Source organism: Hermetia illucens, chromosome 2 (assembly GCF_905115235.1).
Source record: "Hermetia illucens chromosome 2, iHerIll2.2.curated.20191125, whole genome shotgun sequence".
Lineage (NCBI taxonomy): Eukaryota > Metazoa > Arthropoda > Insecta > Diptera > Stratiomyidae > Hermetia > Hermetia illucens.
The window spans coordinates 134,376,753-134,395,877 of NC_051850.1; the positions used below are offsets into that span (position 1 = coordinate 134,376,753).

At 43.8% G+C, this 19,125-nt stretch overlaps 1 protein-coding gene across 2 annotated transcripts in view; it reads left to right on the forward strand.

Moving 5' to 3' along the window:
• LOC119647418 (capon-like protein) overlaps positions 1-19,125 on the forward strand; it is a 389,473-nt gene that overhangs the window by 100,108 nt on the left and 270,240 nt on the right. The window lies entirely within an intron of this gene.

Here is a 19,125-nt window from a genome sequence, read left to right on the forward strand (position 1 = left end):
TGTCTGGAGTTCCTTATTAAGGCAGGCCTAGACCGGATACCGGTTGTTGCGCCGTTGATGATGATAATGATACTACTACTAATGCCCCTATTTTTTCGTGAGCAGATGATTGTCCGTTTTCTTTATGGTCGACCTAGATGAGTACATACGAGGGAGAGTACAGTATTCTGTTTACCGAAGATAGGTTTAGGATGCATGGAATAAAAGGCCTTGGTTAGTACTTTTCTAGATGTCACTTCGGACAGCCTTGGGAAAGTAGGGTGTGGCAGGTCCCTAAGATTCAGGGATAGTTCTCTAAAATTATTCAGCCGCAAAAATTTGAAAAGATTGTGGTGTTGCCACTAAACTATATCTAAGAAGCGGGAAACTCTACCGCGACCGTCTACTCTTTTTCCATTTATGAGTGTTACTTCAGCGCTCTCTGTGCATCTTTGAAGGTAATGGACGATTCCCTTAAATCCCGGAAGACCCTCCATAGGGCAGAAACCGGTCTTGGTAAATAACAACAAACAATATTAAGGTATAAGTCAAGCAGCACTAAAGAGCTGTAAAGTTGCAATTCGGTTGGTTTTTCTTTCCCATGGGTCAAGAAAGTACCTCGAATATCGCGGTCAGAAGACACAAAAGCGGAATTCGTTACCACTGCTATGTATAGAAAGTTTTATTTGCTGACAAGAAGAAAATCATTTTCCAAGCTGAAAGTATCTTAAACAATAGCTTTTACCCTTGAACAGAAACTTTTCCCTTAAAAATATTTTATATATGAGATTCTACGGGTTATAATGTGAGTGACGCTCGTAAAAAAGTCTCCTTACAATTGCAAAAAAACACGTACTGAGCATCCAGTGTACTAAAGTGGTGTGGAAATATGACACTTGAGAGAATTGCTATATGTACGTATTCCTTTTAGTATCATGAATGGAGAACTCCGGGATCATAATGGCGGATGCCTGTGCATATCCAGACATAAGACCTACGAATGCACGGCTTTCTATGGAAAACGCGATTGTAAAGAAGACGCTGAAATTGCTTTTCTACAGAATTTTTATCGATAAGTGGAAAAGTGAACCGTGTACCTGGTGCGCGGTTACTCCGTATACATTCAAGAATGAACTTGAAAAAATATGGCAAAGAGACTCCTATCCGTACCACATGCGATTTTTAAAGAGTAGACATCCGCGACGTCTTCTTCGATATGGTAGCGAGAAACTTCCTTTAAGGTGATATCAAGTTTCAGGATTTTCTCGGTGACTTTTTTCCCATATTGTGGTACGTCGCTGTCCGCTTTTCACCTTAAAGCATTTCATGCTCCTCTTCAGAACTCGCATGTAATGTGAGTGCGTTTTCACGTACACGACATGCTCTAGTCTTCCTATATAAAGGAGTGCCCGACTGACATTACAGTATGGAGTGGAGAAAATTTAATCATCAGCTCCAGGTTGGTGCCATTTAGATCCACCTATTCATGTGATACTAAAAATAATATTGTTGAGAAAAAATTTCTATATTTCCCAAATAGGAGTGGAAAATGAAAATTGGAAAAAATGAGTTTATGCGAATAGGAGACAAAATTACACACAGATGAGATGTGACAATTTTATGGCTTCCCTTATTTGGGGAATTGATATGGTAATCTATGCAAAAGTAATATAAATTTAACATGAATGTCTTGTAAATGGAATGGGGAGTCATTGGAATTCTTTAAAAATATTGGGTGGCATTCGTGTTAAGGAAGCGCCGTTTGAATTTGGAATTCACGGTCGACTTCTCTATGTTTTCTAAAGATATAAACACAAGAAAAGGACGAATCAGGAATTAGAAGAATATTGATATCTGCTTTAGTATTTTATGCATACGAGAATACGTGGTCTATTTTTAGCTGAGGCAAATTTTATTTCATAAGAACTTTTAATTTAGGCATCAATAGTAGATTGAGGTTCGATGAAACTCGCTTCAACGTGCTTCGATTCTTTCTACCGCATCAAATACAAATGATTTTTATGTTACGCCTGGAACAGGCGATCTCATTTTATTTCAAGTCCAATCCGAGACTCTTTACGAGGATTCTTGACGGGTGCTTCTTCCGGGTAGAGTCGTCAGTCTTCCACCAACTTTGAAAACCAATGATTCGTCTTCATTGGTTCTTAGCTCGTCTTTGTCCTAAGTACGATTGTAGGTATCACTCTACGCTTTCCTCCTGGAACTTATATAATGCTTTCATCGTCGGATCAGAATTGTATTTCAAATTGAATGTGCGTAAGCTTGGTCTTTGTTTTATTGACTTTAGTTAATTCATCACGAGGCCATTCTGATTAGCTTAAATTTGACCTTACTGTAACTACTGCTCAAGGTGTCGACCTATTGTATGTTTGCTAATGATATATGACAAACTTTTATAATCCCCTACTCTCAAAAGCTTACACTTGGTCGGCATCCGAGTCAGCTAACCGTGGACGTACTTTGGTTTCTAAGGCATGTAATGGATTCCATGATAGCCGACGAGTGGGGTGGTCCTAGAAATATGCGGTGCGGAACAGTAGAGGAAAAGTGTAGGCCTTTCCGGGAAGCCTGAAGTGATCTGAAGTTAGCAATATCTCTTTGATATTGGCAACCATACATTCTCAGCCCGAACGTTTTACAATCGGTAATAAATTTTTTGATGTATACATATGCAGAACCCTTAATTCATAAAAATAATTTTAATTGTTACATAATAGGTCGGTCAAAGGACAAGCGATCACGGATGATTTTTTGCAAATACTATATTAGACCTAACCAGCTCTGTACTATCTTAGCATTCCGTATCTTGCACGCCCAAATATTCATAACACGGTATTTATTAGTTTTCCTAGATTCGTCACCTCTATTAATGTTATCTTCAACAAATTACCTGAGTCAGCACTTTGCCAATATTACGCTTGGAACTTGTCCTTGCAATTACCACAGATGCAACTTTTGCATGGTGGAGGTTTGCCTGCGGCATCTTAGTGCAGGCCATTGGCTCCGTTTGTTTTGGGAGCTTTTTTCCATGGTTAGAGTATGAACCTCCTCTTCTGACTTTGCGCTTTTCTGCACGTCGCTATCCATCTCAAGCCCTGGAAGATGTAAGTCTAGGTCATCCAGCTTCTGCTTTTTACTGGGTAGAAGGTCTACTTCCCGGCTTGATCCATGCTAGATTCCTTAAGGGAACTCAGTAGATTTTCCACCCGATGTCTCTCCGAAGTGTCTTTCTTGGGTTTTTCCCTGTGCACGTACACAGGTATGTTGCCAAATTTATTGTTGTTATGGCGACGTTTAATTGCCTCCAGAGATAGATCATCCACCCCGATTGTGAGGAGTCTACACTTGCCGCTCACTTTGCTCCTGAAGACTCTGCATAATCGCTTATAGAGATTCTGAGCAATTAGGAGGTCCATGCGATCTTCCATCTCTAGTGCTGCGGCTTTAGGAAGACACAATGCCACCATGTGTGCTCCTGGTATATCATCCCCTGCGTATGTCGTTAGTTCCGTTCTTTCTCAGCCTGGCAATTTAGGAACTATCGTCCTAAGCCACTCCACTGTGTCTTCCGTCTTATAGTTCACCAATATATGACCTGCTCGAAATCGTATCTTGGTGAACATAAGCTCCGCAGTTCATTCGTTGTACATCCGGCTGACGATAAGGGATTCGATAGTTTTCTGCCCCTCACGAGTGAGTATTTGCTCGGGAAAACTGTGACCTACTCGGAAGTTCTCCCACCTTGGGTTCAGGTTTGCTTTTTTTGGGAGCATTAGAGAGAGAGAGAGTCACTACACCATATATTATAGCGGCCATACAGTAAACTATCTGCTCGGAGTAGGTTTCTTAGTCAGCCAAAAAATGAAACCTGCGGTTATCGGTTATGAAAATAGAAGCGAAAAACTATGCACTCTGCGTTTGCGAGACAAATTTAGAAATATAAGCCTCATAAACATTCACGCCCCTACAGAGAAGATACAGAGTCGGAGAAGGATACCTTCAACGAAGCAGTAGAACGAACCTTCGAAGCCTGCCCCAGATATGATATCAAAATCATAAAACGATTCCAAAACTTGCAAAGGATGCCACGCAAATCAAATCATACATACCAATAAGCCTTCTTATCACAATATCGAAAGTATTCGAAAACGTGTCACTCCAGAAGCTATTGCCAATCCTAGCAGATAGTAAGGTTGTACCTGATCATCAATTCAGATTTAGAAAACAGCACAATACAATAGAACAAGCCTACCGGATTGTATCAGAAATAATGCTCTGGAAGGTTGAAGATATTGTATAGCAGTATTTCTAGTGGCCCAAGCATTCGAAAAGATTTTATACGCGCGTTTTATTAATAAAATCAATCGTATACTCCCTGGTTGTTTTCATAATCTATTAATATAGTATTCAACAAAACGCCAATTCCAGGAAAAACACCAAGATATTATCAGCGAAAAACTTGAACTCAGAATAGGAGTTCCTCAGAGGACTATACTTGGTCCTGTGCTTTATCTAGTCTACGCGGCCGAATTTTCTGTTTCCGCGTTAACCACCACAGCTACCTTTACAGACACCTTAATCTTAAGTTCACATGCACACCAAATACTTGCTTTCTTTCCAACTGGCATGGCATCAAGTGAAGATCAATAACATCGCTATACCAAAACTGGATAACGTTAATACCCGGGGATACACTTCTATAAAGGACTCATCTGAAAACAGAACCTAAAGGCGAAAAATCAACAACTTTATCTTAAGTTTAAAATTTTTTTGTGGATGCTTAACTTTCACTACTTTCCCTGAACTGTAAGTTGTTGATCTACAAATCGCTGCTTGAGCCTGCATCGACTTATGGGATTCAACAATGGGGCTCTGCCAAACCAACCAACATTAATCTGTTTCAGTGGTCTCAGTCTAAAATTCTGAGATATATATCCGATGCTCCCTAATATTTCCTCATCGTCGATTTCCTTAGAGACCAGGAAGATAGTGGAAAAAATTGATTATTCCGGAAATAAACACAACGAATATGACATTGAAAAATTCACGCGGCGGAATGAGCTGACCCCTTCGACTTCGGAGAGGTGTTTGCATTACAATCAGTTTAAAAATTTGGCTCTTTTTTTACATAAAAAAATTAATATTGAACATGGCTCCCTAAAAAAATTGCGTTTTAACGTACTTAAATTAAAAAAAAAGTAAGAATAAACAAGTCGGGAAATCGGAAGCTGGACGCTTCAGCTATGAAAGGTTTTTGTGTATTTTTTATATAAAAATATTTGAGTGGACATTTGTGCGATTAGAACCCAGCATATTATATGAGAATATCCACTTTCGCGTGATACTGACATTCAAAGTCTTGGATTTGCACGGAAGCGATAACTTTGAACTATTATAACATTGTTAGTAATAGTGCAATTTTTACCAAACTGGTAGGATTGTAAATCTTATAGCGTACATTACTGCAAAATTTGGTGATTCTAGGATGAACTTAAGTGGGGTTTTGCAGCCAATTATTAAAAATTATAGTAATACACTATTATTAACTTTATTTGAACAGGTATCGGTAAAAAGGGTATTTCGGAGCCGAGGCACCATATAGTGGCATCTTCCTGATGTTTTTTTTGATTTTTGGGTTGGGTAGTGTCTGAGAATAGGTCCGTTAAAGAAATGATCATTTTCGGCCTCCCCGCATTCCCCACCTCTCCAACAAATGTCGAATCATCAGAAAGTACTAATCGAGACTTTTCATTTGATATCCTAAGTGACTACGTTTGGTGAAAAAAAATTGCACCCTCTTTTTGCATATATGGGGACCCCCTTAAAGTTTGACCTAGAATGATGTAATTCACTAGATACGTGAGCGTTCATAGTTCCCATTTTCCCACCAAATTTGGTGTCAATCGCTGCAACTGTTTCTGAGAAAAATGCCTGTGACAGAGATAGGCAGACAGTAAACTGATTTTAATAAGAGTTTGTTTAACACAAACTTTAAAATGAATGTCATGGAATTATGTTAATAATTTACAAGTTTTAAGAACTGTACTGTACTGTATTTAAAGCTTCCAATGTAACGTTATGGTTGGAATCAAAAAGTAAATATTTATTTAAAAAAAAATGTATATAACATAAAAGTAGGATATACCCTCTGGCTTAACTCCCATATCAATAATAAAATTCGCGAATTGGATTGGTACCACATATTCTTCTATATGAGATTTTTGAGGTATTCCAGACTTGAGCCCTACATATTTGTATCTTGACCATTTGCTGATAATCAGCATCCAAGTACTGGTAATTCCGAATCTAATGACCGTCTCATCCCTTGAAACCGCGTTTGGTATCATCATGCCATCATCCTGTGCGTACAATCGGCCACAATTAGCAGACCCGGATTTCAGAAATACTAGTTGGTGGTTCGTAAGTTAAACTACTCATCTTCCACAAAACAAGAGAATATTTAAAGAGAATGTTTAATAATACAATGCAGCAATTCAGCAGGCGTGGGAGAAACTTGTCTTGATACGCATCCCCGACCGACATTGTCGAACAAACTCCAAATGTGGAGACTATTTGGAAATAATGTTCGCAGTACTCCTTGCTAAGAAACTAGATCGTTGATTTTGATACCTCAGTCCGTACGCGGATCCTTATTCTGTCACGAAGCATCTTCATAATTGATTCTTTAATATCGAACTAAATGCAAACAGCAGAAAAATAACCTTAATACTTGGCTGAATGACCGGTCATGATTTATTCTATTTCAACTTCCCTACGTGCAGATGTGTGTCCGGGTGGGTCCAGTGATTAGAAAGCTGGGCTGTTGTAGTTGGAGGTCGCGGTTCAAACCTCACTGTTGGTAGAGGGATTTGTTATCGTGACTAGATGGCGGATACCAGTCGACTCAGCTGTGAATGAGTACCTAAGTCAAGTCGCTGAAATGAGTACTTGAGTCAAAAATGATTTCCTACAGTGTACTATGGTGTACCGTTGGGGTCTTGAATGAAGTGCTCTAACACACTTCAAGGCCCTGATCTAACATGGGTTGTTGCGCCAAAGATTATTATTATTGTTACGTGCAGATAGTCCGATGTACTGGGCTATTTCAGTTCCCTTTCCTCCGAAAACAACTCAAAAGAGCAAATCAACCTTGTCAAGCCCAAAAAGGCTAGTTTGTGTGTGTGTAGTTGGGGAGAAGCTACAGCTTTCGAGCACTCAGGTCGTGTTGGCCCATGGTATTCGCCGCTCCCGTCTAATAGAATATTCCGGATTCGTTACGGTATTGCAGGATTTCCGTTAGTGGATATGATGTTACCCGTCGCAACTGGAGAACATCGGCACCAAAGATCTGATGCCTGATGCGTCCATAGGCGGGGCATTCACATAGGAAGTGCTCCGTGGTTTCCGCTTCCTCATTACAGGAGGGACACGTATCATCTTGAGTAATTCGTATTCTGAACATATGCCCAGCTAGTGAATTATGGCCTGTCCGAATGCCCACAATACATCTGCAAGTTCTCCTGCTTTTTGACAGGATAAACTTTGCGGTATGCATGTTCGATTCTGGCAGGAAAAGTCATTGTGGGAAGCTTGTTCCCAGTTTTTGAAGACAGACTTAGTCAATGCTACTGATACTCCAATTGGTGGTTCTGATCCCGGCATAGAGGAGATTGACCCTTTTTCGTTAAAGCATCCGAGATTTCATTTCCCTCTGATTTGACCAATCTTTATGTTTTTCGAGATAAACTTAGTTTATTGTGTTCTCCAAAATAGTTAGAAGCGTATGCCGCAGTCCGCGTATGACGGGGTTTCCCCCACACCGTACCGTCCGAGATTCGATCCCCTCATGTTTGATTTCTCTGACAAAAGCCGCACTTGGAAGTATTGCGGTTCCCATGTCCTCATCCATGAAAAATCTCATCTCATCCCGCAGATCATTCGTCCGTTTTCCACTATATTGGTTTGCGGTATCCGGTTTGCATAGATTTGATCACTCGAACTGGCAATAAGTCAGTTCCGTTCACGTCTCTGGCTTCCCTTTCTTCCGCTTGTTCCTTAGAAGGTGTAGGAGAAGTTACTAGCATACCCCATACGGGGGTTCCACCCCTCCGCGCGCAGCTCCATTGTGGGAGAGCGCACCGAAGATGCTGCAATTTGTTGAATATTGTGTGAGTCGAAGGCCACCATTGTTCTTCGCTCTAAAAATGGAGTTTACAGTTTCCTGATATGACTGAATTTCAATCTATCTAGGAAAAAGTGGAGTACACCACATGGTGACTTCCCCAGAGCACATTCAGACTCTTTTGGTCCAGTTCGAATACCAAGTTGAAACCCTCTACATTTGTAGATTTGCTCTTCCTGGCACTCATGAACTGTTCCCCCCAGTGTCCAAAGTCCATGCCCGGGTTCTGTTCACCCAGGATGCGGATGATGTCTTCTGCCTTCCTTCGAGGGCCCGGTAACCAACATCCCACATGCATAGCTCAGTCTTCACAACAGTGAACTTGTGCCGGAACTCAAAGCCGGGATTGCCTGCTGAAGCCACTTTAAGGCAGCCTCGTCAGTGCACTCTAAATGAAGAAGCCCATCGCGAAAACCTTGATTGTTAAATCACGGCTTCGTTCCAGGCTCCACCATTTTTTCGCACAGGCATTCCCGGAGGATGGTAAATTGTCTCTCCGACATTTTGCCATCCTTGGAGGAAACTCCCACGGCAGCAGTCAGAACAGAGGCTGCAGCTTGCATATACGTCCTCTTCCTTCCCGTCTTCGTATTCGTACTCCTATGGGAGGTACCAGCTTCATTGAGATCTCTCTCGCTGATTTGATCACCTCCCGGCACACAGCGCGACGCGTGGATGTAAGCCCTGGTGCAGAACACAATAAAGCGTTGGCCACAACAGATGTGTTAGTCTTACGCTTCTTGCGCACATTACCGCTGACAGAAGAGTCTGGTGCATCCAGTGTGGATCTCACCGAGGTTTCCAGTTTATCCCCACCTTCCGCCGGAGATTCCGCTTCGTTGCGTCCGATTTCTCTGGGCGTTACCGCACCTAGTGGTACTGCAACGTCTATATCCTCATTCACTAGGTGCTTCATCTTCCTTCATAGTGCTCTCCTCTGCCGCCGACTTGGAGCCTTTCCAGGTTCACGGTGTCCGGGCTGAAGTACATCAATTTTGATGCTTCATTTACAGGTAGGTATCTGTCCACTAAGGAAATTCAATTGGTCCCTGTTTAAATTCGAAATGTTAAATGTTAAGTTGAAAGTGAGAAGTACCCTAACGGAACAACTGTGAGAGAGTTTAAGTGTATTTGATATTAGGAACGATAATAAAAAATTGAAACTATTACAACAAAATGATAGTTTCATTTGAAAATTGAAACTATTACAAATGCTTGATTACTCAATATTCTTTAAAAATCATCCATGCCAAGATTTAGACTTTGAATGTGCTCCAAATTCCAAATCACACACTAAAGAATTATCATAAAGAAAGTAAAACTCCAACACAAGTCATACCGTAGTCCAACATATAACTTCCAATTACAATACCTCACTATTCATAAAAGACCACCTACCATTAGACTCTGCATGAACAACTTCCCTTAACTGAAAACGAAAATCAAAACCCATCACGATCACTTTCTTTCGCTTGGGTGATCTTCATTGTTTCCAATGGTTCCAGGGAGACCTTCGGATGATATAATATGTATCAGCGGCCCTTGAACTTCGGGAACCAGTTTTTCCTCTCCAACCGTGAACTCTTGTTCTTGATTGCACTTCCACTTTTTATATTGAATACGTTAGGCCGAACCTATACCATTTGAGCTCCAGCATGTTCAGCGCAGTGGAAAAAGTGGTTCCAAATATGTTTTTCTAGCCATAGAATGGCGGCACCATCTAGAGTGCATTCTGAAAAGTTGAAGTTGAACCCAAGAGAATGTTTTGATTTGATCAAAAGACTTTCAGAATGATAACCAGTTTTGTGGTGTGGTTGTGGGGTTCTATGATAGTAATCAACGTAATCACAATCGTCGCAGGTCTATAAAGAAATGTTCTTATACTGAACCTTTCCCTACGTTCTGTGCATAGCAGGGGTAACTTTGGGTAACTTTTAATTTCATTCCACTTCTTAATGTTGCTTTTCAGCCTTCTCTTCTTCCCATGACAAATATTGATTATCATGAAGTGAGTGTTTCCTTCAATTAAATGGCCCATTGTACTTCAACTGATCTAATTTATGATATCAATTAATGTGGTGAGCGGCATCAACAAACTTTCATATTAAACGAGAATCGATCGTTCAATAGAAAGTTATGGTGCGGGGAAAATAGTTTAACTCAATTCCCAACCCAATGGCAAACATTATGTTGTGAGAAAATTCATTGAATGATTGATCCTTTGAATCTGAATTACAAATTTGCCCAGATTCAATTCATATTCTCTGGGAACCGTATTCTATTCCATCCTAGTTTAGTTACAACAGCACAATGATTCGGAACATAACTTACGAGTACAGATGAAAGCGGATTTACATATTCCCTAGTTGGCTTCCGTCCAGATTATGTGCGGATAAAGTGTTTGTCAATCAATGCCAATTATGGAATGATATAGCCATTGGTAATGCGAAGTTCTCTTGGATGGTCATGTAACATTCTCCACACTTGGGAATGTGAACGGTCCTTTATTTCTCGCCGGAGGCAACGAGCTTGTTTGCGTAGCTCATAACCATTTATAACATTGTTCTGTAGGGAGTCCGGATAGGGTGAAATTGCAGCGCATAAAATTTTATATCACATTGGGCGGAACCCAGTGAATATATAATTAAGTGAAGGAAGACGTGAAATGGGAGAATGAGAAGGGACTTGTAAGAGATACCGGTGTTAGGAAGGTAATTGATTTAAAACAATTTGGAATTTATTCAGTTAAAAATTGATTCTCTGAGAACTGTAAAGAAGCTCTAATCAAAAGAAAGGATAATCTACTTTTTCCTTGAATTGCATTCACCTTCATATTGGACTTAGCTAATACAATATATTCTGCTTCGTTCAATGACCATGGATGCAAACGGTTCATTGTAAATGCAGCGCAACCCTTCCTTGTAATGGACTTTCTAAAGCCCTTCCTTGAATACTTTTACCGGCTCCCCAAAAATTTGCATAAATTGCAATTTTCAATTTCGTGCAGAAGCAGAAATCTTACGTTCATTTTATAGATACGAAACTTGTTACTCAGATGCAATTTTCTTAATTCCGTTGAGGCAATATTTCGTCCTTTTTAATTTTACTCTCCGGTTTTATGAGGGCTTACTTACAGGTAAATGATGATAACATTTTCGACATGAGAATATGTTTTTGAGTAAATCATGTTTTTTGGCCCAATGGCAATGGCGCATAAACGTTTTCACATGGAGTTACTTCATTGGAATTCAATTTTAAAAGAAATTGAATGATAGTAACCGGTCATTAGCAATTTAACTTCTCATTTAGGAAGCATATTCTGTTCTTCGACAAAAGGCCATTCAAAAATAATTTCAATAATTTGATAATAAAAACAAGTGGACATTGGAAGTTGACAGTTTTAGATGCGCACCGTCTCATGGTTCGACCATGTGTATAAACTTTTCAATAAATCACAGTTCCAGAACATCGGAGGGCTATCTTAACTTCACTAGCGCCCAATGTGGGTTCCAAAACCAAAAAATCTGGGCAACTGCAATATATTGGGTTGGGGAAAAAGAAATGTCGTATTTGTGATCGGAATTTGACGCTTTATTTAGCATACTTAGAATTATCCGATTTAAGTCAAATATGCGCCGTAAAGTTGTTGCCATTTAGAAAGCAACTTCATTATCCCCACCTTATAAATCCCTCCTCCTTATTTGCTAAAAAACCCAGACAGCCAGTTTTCGAAAGCCCCTTTTGAGGCCAACCTAGTAGCACCGAGAGCGTTTTGTATGGACTGAAAGAGATGGTAATCACTTGGTGCCACGTCCGGACTATACGGTGGATGCGGTTAGACATCCTATCCGAGCTCCCGTAGCTTCTGGCGGGTCATCAAAGATGTGTAAAGCCGAGCGTTATCCTGGTGGAACACAATACCATTCCTATTGATCAATTCTGGTCAATCGCCTGCTTCAAACGGTCGAGTTTCTCACAGTAGAGGCCTGAATTGAGCGTCTGGCTACAGTTGAGCAGCTCATAGTGGATGATTCCTTTCTAATCCTACCAAACACACAGCAAAACCTTCCTTGCCGTCAATCCGGCACGCCGCACTTCGACCATGATCTTTTTCGCTTGAGGTTGTTGTACGTGATCCACTTTTCATCACCAGTCACCATCCGCTTCAAAAATGGGTCGAATTCATTCCGTTTCAGCAATGCATCGCAGGCGTTGGTTCAGTTCAAGAGATTTTTTTGCGTCAACTCGTGTGGCACCCAAACATCCAGCTTTTTTTTGAAATCCAATCTTCTGCAAATGGTTCCAGACGGTTTTATGGTCCATACCCAATTCCTGGCCAATCGAATGAATGCACACATGCCGGTCTACTTGGATGATTTCGACGATTTTATCGGTTTCTACGATGATTCCACTACATCAGACCCAAATCGATCGAACCAACGCTGCGCTGTGCGAATCGTTACAGTATCGGACCCATAAACTTCGCAAATTTTTTTGGCCGTCTTCGTTGCATTTTTACTCTCAGGTAGTAAAAACGTAAAATATGACGAATTTCTTACTTGGTGGACTCCATCTTTGACGCGTTGTAACTTGAGGCTGAGACGTACCATTATAACACTGGCAAAGAGACACTTGTAGCACAGATTGTCGTCTTCAAATCGCCGTATAGTACGCCCCGATACGATAAGTACAACATAATATATGTTTATGTGTTGCTATCTATTGACAAAATACGACACTTCTTTTTTCCCGACCCTATATTATTTTAGCTCCAAACTCTGTTTCGGATTATCGAATAGAAATGACATAAGTGTATGAAACTTGGATCCAGGCATTCATTCACGTAGCTCTAGCTTTAGCGACGAAAACTGACTTGTTTGATTTGATTCGTTTTTCTATGTAATCACTTTTCGCGTTTTATATAGTAATTTATATATTTCTTGTAGTAGCACTGCCATTGTCCCCCTAGAAAAGAACCTGTTGGAAAAGCTGATGCCGAGAAGGATGCCTTTTGACAACTTCCCGATGCAGAAATCTGTAACGTGCCCGCTGATGACTATGACATTGTGGCGCGGCAGGATTCGCAGCATTCGAAATTCATTTCGAATGTTGCGAGTGCGAGCAATATAGATGGCGCGGATCTATCCACTTTGCGTAGCACGCCAAGGGAGTGGAAGATCGCAGTAATTATGTTTTTCAGACCTGTCACTGATTTTTAAATATTAAGTTTGGAATTGAAAAAAGAACACTGAAGTCTTTTTGATTTGAAAAATAGAATTGGAGTTGAGTTCGCTGACTAGAATTGGAGTTGAGTTCGCTGATTAGAATTAGGACTAATAATATGTAAAACCATTAATATTAAATGTTCGCTTAAATATTTTAATAAAAATATAAGTAATGTTAATTACTTAATTGGTGACCCCGGAACTCGCACCAACAGTATCAACAACTAAGATCCCGAATTCCCAGAACCTGCAAAATTGAAAAACTCAAGCACATCATCATCCCCATCAACAAATCGCAGTCTGCGCAAGCACAATCGCTCAGCAGGCAGCCGCAACAACCGATTGGAGATAAGTAAGAGTTCCGCAGCCGCAGCCGCCATCGCTGCCGCAGCCACTTTCGCCGCCGCACTCAACTCCACCATAGCCGCAGAGGTCGAAGCCGCCGCCGTCACCGCCGTAGCCGCTACCGTCGCAGCCGACACCAATATCACCGCTGCAACCATCGCTATCGCAGCAGGAGCCGAAGGCTCCGCCACCATCGCCGCCTCCTCAGCAGGTGCCGCCGTTTTAGTTGTTATAAGTTAATTGTATTTCACTCTAAGTCAATATTAAAAGTGAATAATTGTCCACCATCGCCGACATTGGTGAAGTTCTATTAACGACAAAAATTCGTCCGAGCAACACGGCAGAAATAGAACTTCCAAAGACTGAGAAATCCTTCCAAAACATCAGTAGACCGTACGGCAAGCGATTTTCACGCGTTCGCATCTACAGTTGAGTGTGGAGTGATGTGGTAAACATCACGAAAACGTGTCGCATCTTCACATCCCGAGTCGGAGCAGAGGCAAGAAAAAACGCGAGAAAACCTTCTCTACACAGTGTACTGCGCGACACACGTCGGACCCTCTCCAGAAGTAGATTTTCACGCGACTTCCCGTACGCACGCCCTCCTGCACAACACCTTTCACGCACCGGACTAGTCATCATTGCCACAACGATCAACAACAGCAACAAACGAACGGCCCCAGCACCGCCAACGCCGCAGCTACAGCCGACAAACTCGACCAGCACCGCCGTCGAGGAGTTATACTTAAGTGAAATTATTATTCATTTATATATAATATTTATTTATTTATTCAGTTAAAAAAAATAGTAATAAAAAAAATTGAAATCGCTGCAAGAGACGGCGTGCAGGTGTTTACCATCGCGAGTCCTCCATTCTCATTGGTGGTGTTTTTGGTCTGCGCTGGATAGCGTCCGCTTCGTTTTTTCTCGTTTCGTGCGTGCATTTGTGGGTGCGACCTGCCGTGTCGGTGTAAAGTTCACCGCGTTTCAGTATAAACTCACCGCGTTTACATCTCAATCTCGTACTTCTCTGTAAGAAAAATGTCTTTTGACAATAAAGACACGGCAGGCCCATCGGACCCGCAAGTGACCGCCCTCGCCGTACGCGTTCCTCCGTTTTGGCGGCGGAACCCCGAACTGTGGTTCGTGCATTTGGAAGCACAGTTCCAAATGTCCGGCATCACATCGGACGCGACCCGTTTCAACTACGCGGTGGTCGGCCTGGACGAAGAGTCCATACTTCTGGTGTCCGATGTGGTGAAGTCGACATCGTACGTGCAGCTCAAGAGCGAGTTGATCAGGCGCCTGTCGGCAAGCGAGTCGGCAAAATTAGACCACTTGCTGGCAGGTTTAACGTTGGGTGATCGAACTCCCAGCCAATTGTTTCGTGAAATGAGGCAATTGGGTGGGAGCAAGATCGGCGACGACCTGATCAAGTCGCTCTGGCTGCGTCGGCTCCCGGAGGGCACCCAGGCGATCCTCGCTTGCGTCTCCGGTTCCTTGGAGGAACTGGCAGCGACGGCCGACCAGGTTCAGGAGGTGTACGTACGCCCAACCTTGGCGGCCGTTCAACCACCGTCGGATGAGGTGGGTGAATTGAGGCGCGAAATTGCTGCTTTAACAGCCAGTATGGCCGAGATGCGGGCGACGTTGGACGCTCAGCGTTCGGGCGCCAGATCGCGAGCACGCTCGCGGTCTGCCATCCGAAAAGGGCGATCAGGTAGCAGGTCGTCAAGACAGTCCACGGACCCAGGGATTTGCTGGTACCACCGCAGATTCGGGGATAAAGCGACAAGATGTACGCTACCGTGTAGATTCTCTTCTACCGCAAAAAACTAGGTCCGCGGGGGGTCTTGGCGGCGGCCACCCAGAACGCAGCACCACGTCGCCTAACTATTTTCGACCCTCTCAGCAGGCGCAACTACCTCGTCGACACGGGTGCGGAGGTTTCGGTCCTTCCCGTACCCCAGCATCATCAACTTTTCCCTCAACCGCTCAAACTTGCGGCAGCAAATTCCTCCCGCATAAACACGTACGGGTATAGGCAAGTGGACGTGAGTCTTGGCTTGCGTAGGACGTTTTCGTGGCGTTTCATCCTGGCGGATGTCAGCTTCCCCATACTAGGCGCAGACTTCCTGTGTCACTATGGATTGCTGGTGGACTTGCAAAACAAGTCTCTTATAGATTCCACGACCAACCTTAATTCGTCGGGACATATGGTATCTCACCCAGGCAATAATCTTTCCGTTCTTTTAGAAGACATTACCGACTCTCGTGTTCGGGCACTTCTCCAAAAGTTCAGCCAGATTACTACCAACTGTGGTCTCTCCAAACCAGTGAAGCACACTGTGCAGCACCACATTATCACTACTGGTTCCCCGATCTTCTCGAAGGTGCGTCCTCTACCATCTCAGAAACTGGCAATTGCACGGAAAGAGTTTGAACAACTCGTTCAACAGGGTATCTGCAGGCCCTCAAACAGCTGTTGGTCTTCCCCACTGCATATGGTCCCTAAGCCAAACGGCGAATGGCGCCCATGTGGGGATTACAGAAGGCTAAATGCACAGACTGTTCCTGACCGATATCCAATTCCACTCATCCACGACTTTGCGCATCACCTCGCAAATTGCCGCATCTTTTCGACCTTGGACTTAACCAAGGCTTATCACCAAATTCCAGTAGCTCCTGAAGACATTCCAAAGACGGCAATATGCACACCCTTTGGACTCTTCGAGTTCACCCGAATGACTTTCGGATTGTGCAATGCGGCGCAAACCTTTCAAAGGTTCATTCACTCAGTCCTGCGAAACCTCGAATTCTGTTTCGTATATTTGGATGATGTTTTGGTCGCTTCTTCCACTGAGTCTGAGCACTTAGCCCATCTCGAGTGCATTTTTCAACGTCTCCTTGAGGCCGGTTTAGTTCTAAACGTTGAGAAATGCAAATTCCTTCAACAACAGGTGAGATTCCTCGGCCATTTCATTTCCCCTGAAGGAATACAGCCCGACCCAGACAAGGTGCAAGCGATAACAAGCTTCCCGCGTCCAAAGACAGTGAGGGAGTTGAGGAGGTTCTTGGGCATGCTAAACTTCTACCGTCGTTTCCTGCCCAAGGCCGCCCATCTCCAGTCCATTTTGAACGCGTACTTGTCTGGCCCCAAAACTAAGGACACACGAGAGATCGTGTGGTCTGAAGAGGCTATCTGCGCGTTTGACAAATCTCGTCAACAACTGGCTGACGCTACGCTCTTGGCATTCCCTCTGCAAGATGCACCCCTAGCCGTTTTTGTTGATGCCTCTGACATCGCAGTAGGTGCTGCCCTTCACCAAAAGGTGGACCAAGTTTGGCAGCCGTTGAGCTTCTTCTCGAAGCAGTTGAATCCCGCTCAACGGAACTACAGCACCTACGATCGCGAACTGCTCGCCGCATACCTGTCCATCAAATACTTCCGTTTCTCCATAGAGGGCCGGCCGTTCACAGTGTTCACGGACCATAAGCCTCTCACGTTCGCTTTGAAACAGAAGCCCGACAAAGCGTCCCCTCGTCAGCTTCGACACCTGAGCTTCATAAGCCAGTTTACGTCGGACATCCAGCACGTGTCGGGGAAGGACAACATTGTTGCTGACGCTTTGTCTCGTGTCTCCGAAGTTAACATCCCCGCCTCACTCGATTTCTCGGCTATTGCCAAGGCGCAAGTGGATGACGCAGCACTTCAGAGCCTCAGGTCCAACCCCAAATACAAATTTCGGGAGTTGCCCATCTTCGGCTCAAACCTCTCGCTCTGCTGCGAAGACTCGGAAAAGGGACCTCGGCCATACATTCCGGCCACATTTCGCAAGGAAGTGTTCCACGCAGTTCACGACTTGGCGCACCCCGGCATCAGGACAACAAACCGGTTAGTCACCGGAAAATACTTCTGGCCCTCCATGAACAAGGATATTAATTCCTGGGCCAGAGAGTGCATCGCATGCCAAAAGTGTAAAGTCTCCAGGCATGTTAGGAAAGAAGTGGGCTCATTCCCCCGCACTACCAAGCGTTTCCACACCATACACCTCGACATAATAGGGCCTTTGCGAGACTCGCACAGTTATAAGTATTGCCTCACAATCATCGACAGGTTCACGCGGTGGCCTGAGGCAATACCTCTGAAAGACATTACGGCGCAATCATGTGCTGAAGCCCTCTGTCGAGAGTGGATACCTCGCTTTGGCGTCCCTGCAGTGGTCATCACTGACCAGGGAATGCAATTTGAGTCCACCCTTTTCTCCGAGTTAGGCAAACTCCTTGGTTTTAAACGCCAGCGGACTACGGCATACCACCCACAATCCAATGGGATGTTGGAACGTTGGCACCGGACGCTGAAAGCCGCCATTATGGCACGCGACGACCCGTCCTGGACGCAAGTCTTGCCTCTCGTCCTACTCGGCCTTCGTACAACCCGCCGAGAGGAATTTGCTGCCAGCCCCGCGGAGCTGGTTTACGGGGAGAACCCAAGACTCCCAAGCGATCCGGTCTTCGACAAGAGATCGGGTCTCACGGAGTCGGGGTTGGTGCGTCTGCTGAGGGACAATCTCCGGCGCATCAAGGCGCCACCACCCACTCGACACTCGTCCATACCTGCTTGTTCGCCCAAGGAACTGGACACATGCACGCATGTGCTGATCAGAACGGATGCCGTCCGGAAGCCGCTGCAGCCTCCATATGAGGGCCCGTACCGCGTTCTCGAGCGGGGAGAACATTTCTTCCAGCTCGAGATCGGTGGTCACAAAAAGGCGGTCTCTTTGTCCAGGCTGAAACCCGCGTGCGCCCCGAAGCAACGTCGTGTCCGCTTTGCGGATTAACGGCGAACGAAGTTCGGGGATCAGTCGCTGAAACCCCTAGGTTTCATCTGGGGGCGGAGTGATGTGGCGCGGCAGGATTCGCAGCATTCGAAATTTATTTCGAATGTTGCGAGTGCGAGCAATATAGATGGCGCGGATCTATCCACTTTGCGTAGCACGCCAAGGGAGTGGAAGATCGCAGTAATTATGTTTTTCAGACCTCTAACAGTTTTTGCATCGCTTGCTGCAGAAAGAAAATCTGATCTTTTGCTGATTTGCTGATTTAATAACTTCTCCTATCTCCTAGCTACGACGAAGAAATCCGCGCATCATTATTGGCGGCCAACAAAATCTATTTCAGCTTACAGAAAGTGTTCAGTTCGAAGCGCCTCACCATAGGGTCTCTTACTGTACAAGACAAGGATCTTGCCAGTCCTCATGTATTCCTCGGGGACTTGCATTCTTAGCAAGAAAAATTGCGAACTCTTGTCCGCGTTCGAGAGAAGAATCCTCTGAAGAATTTTTGGCCACCTACGTGAGAATAGACGGTTCT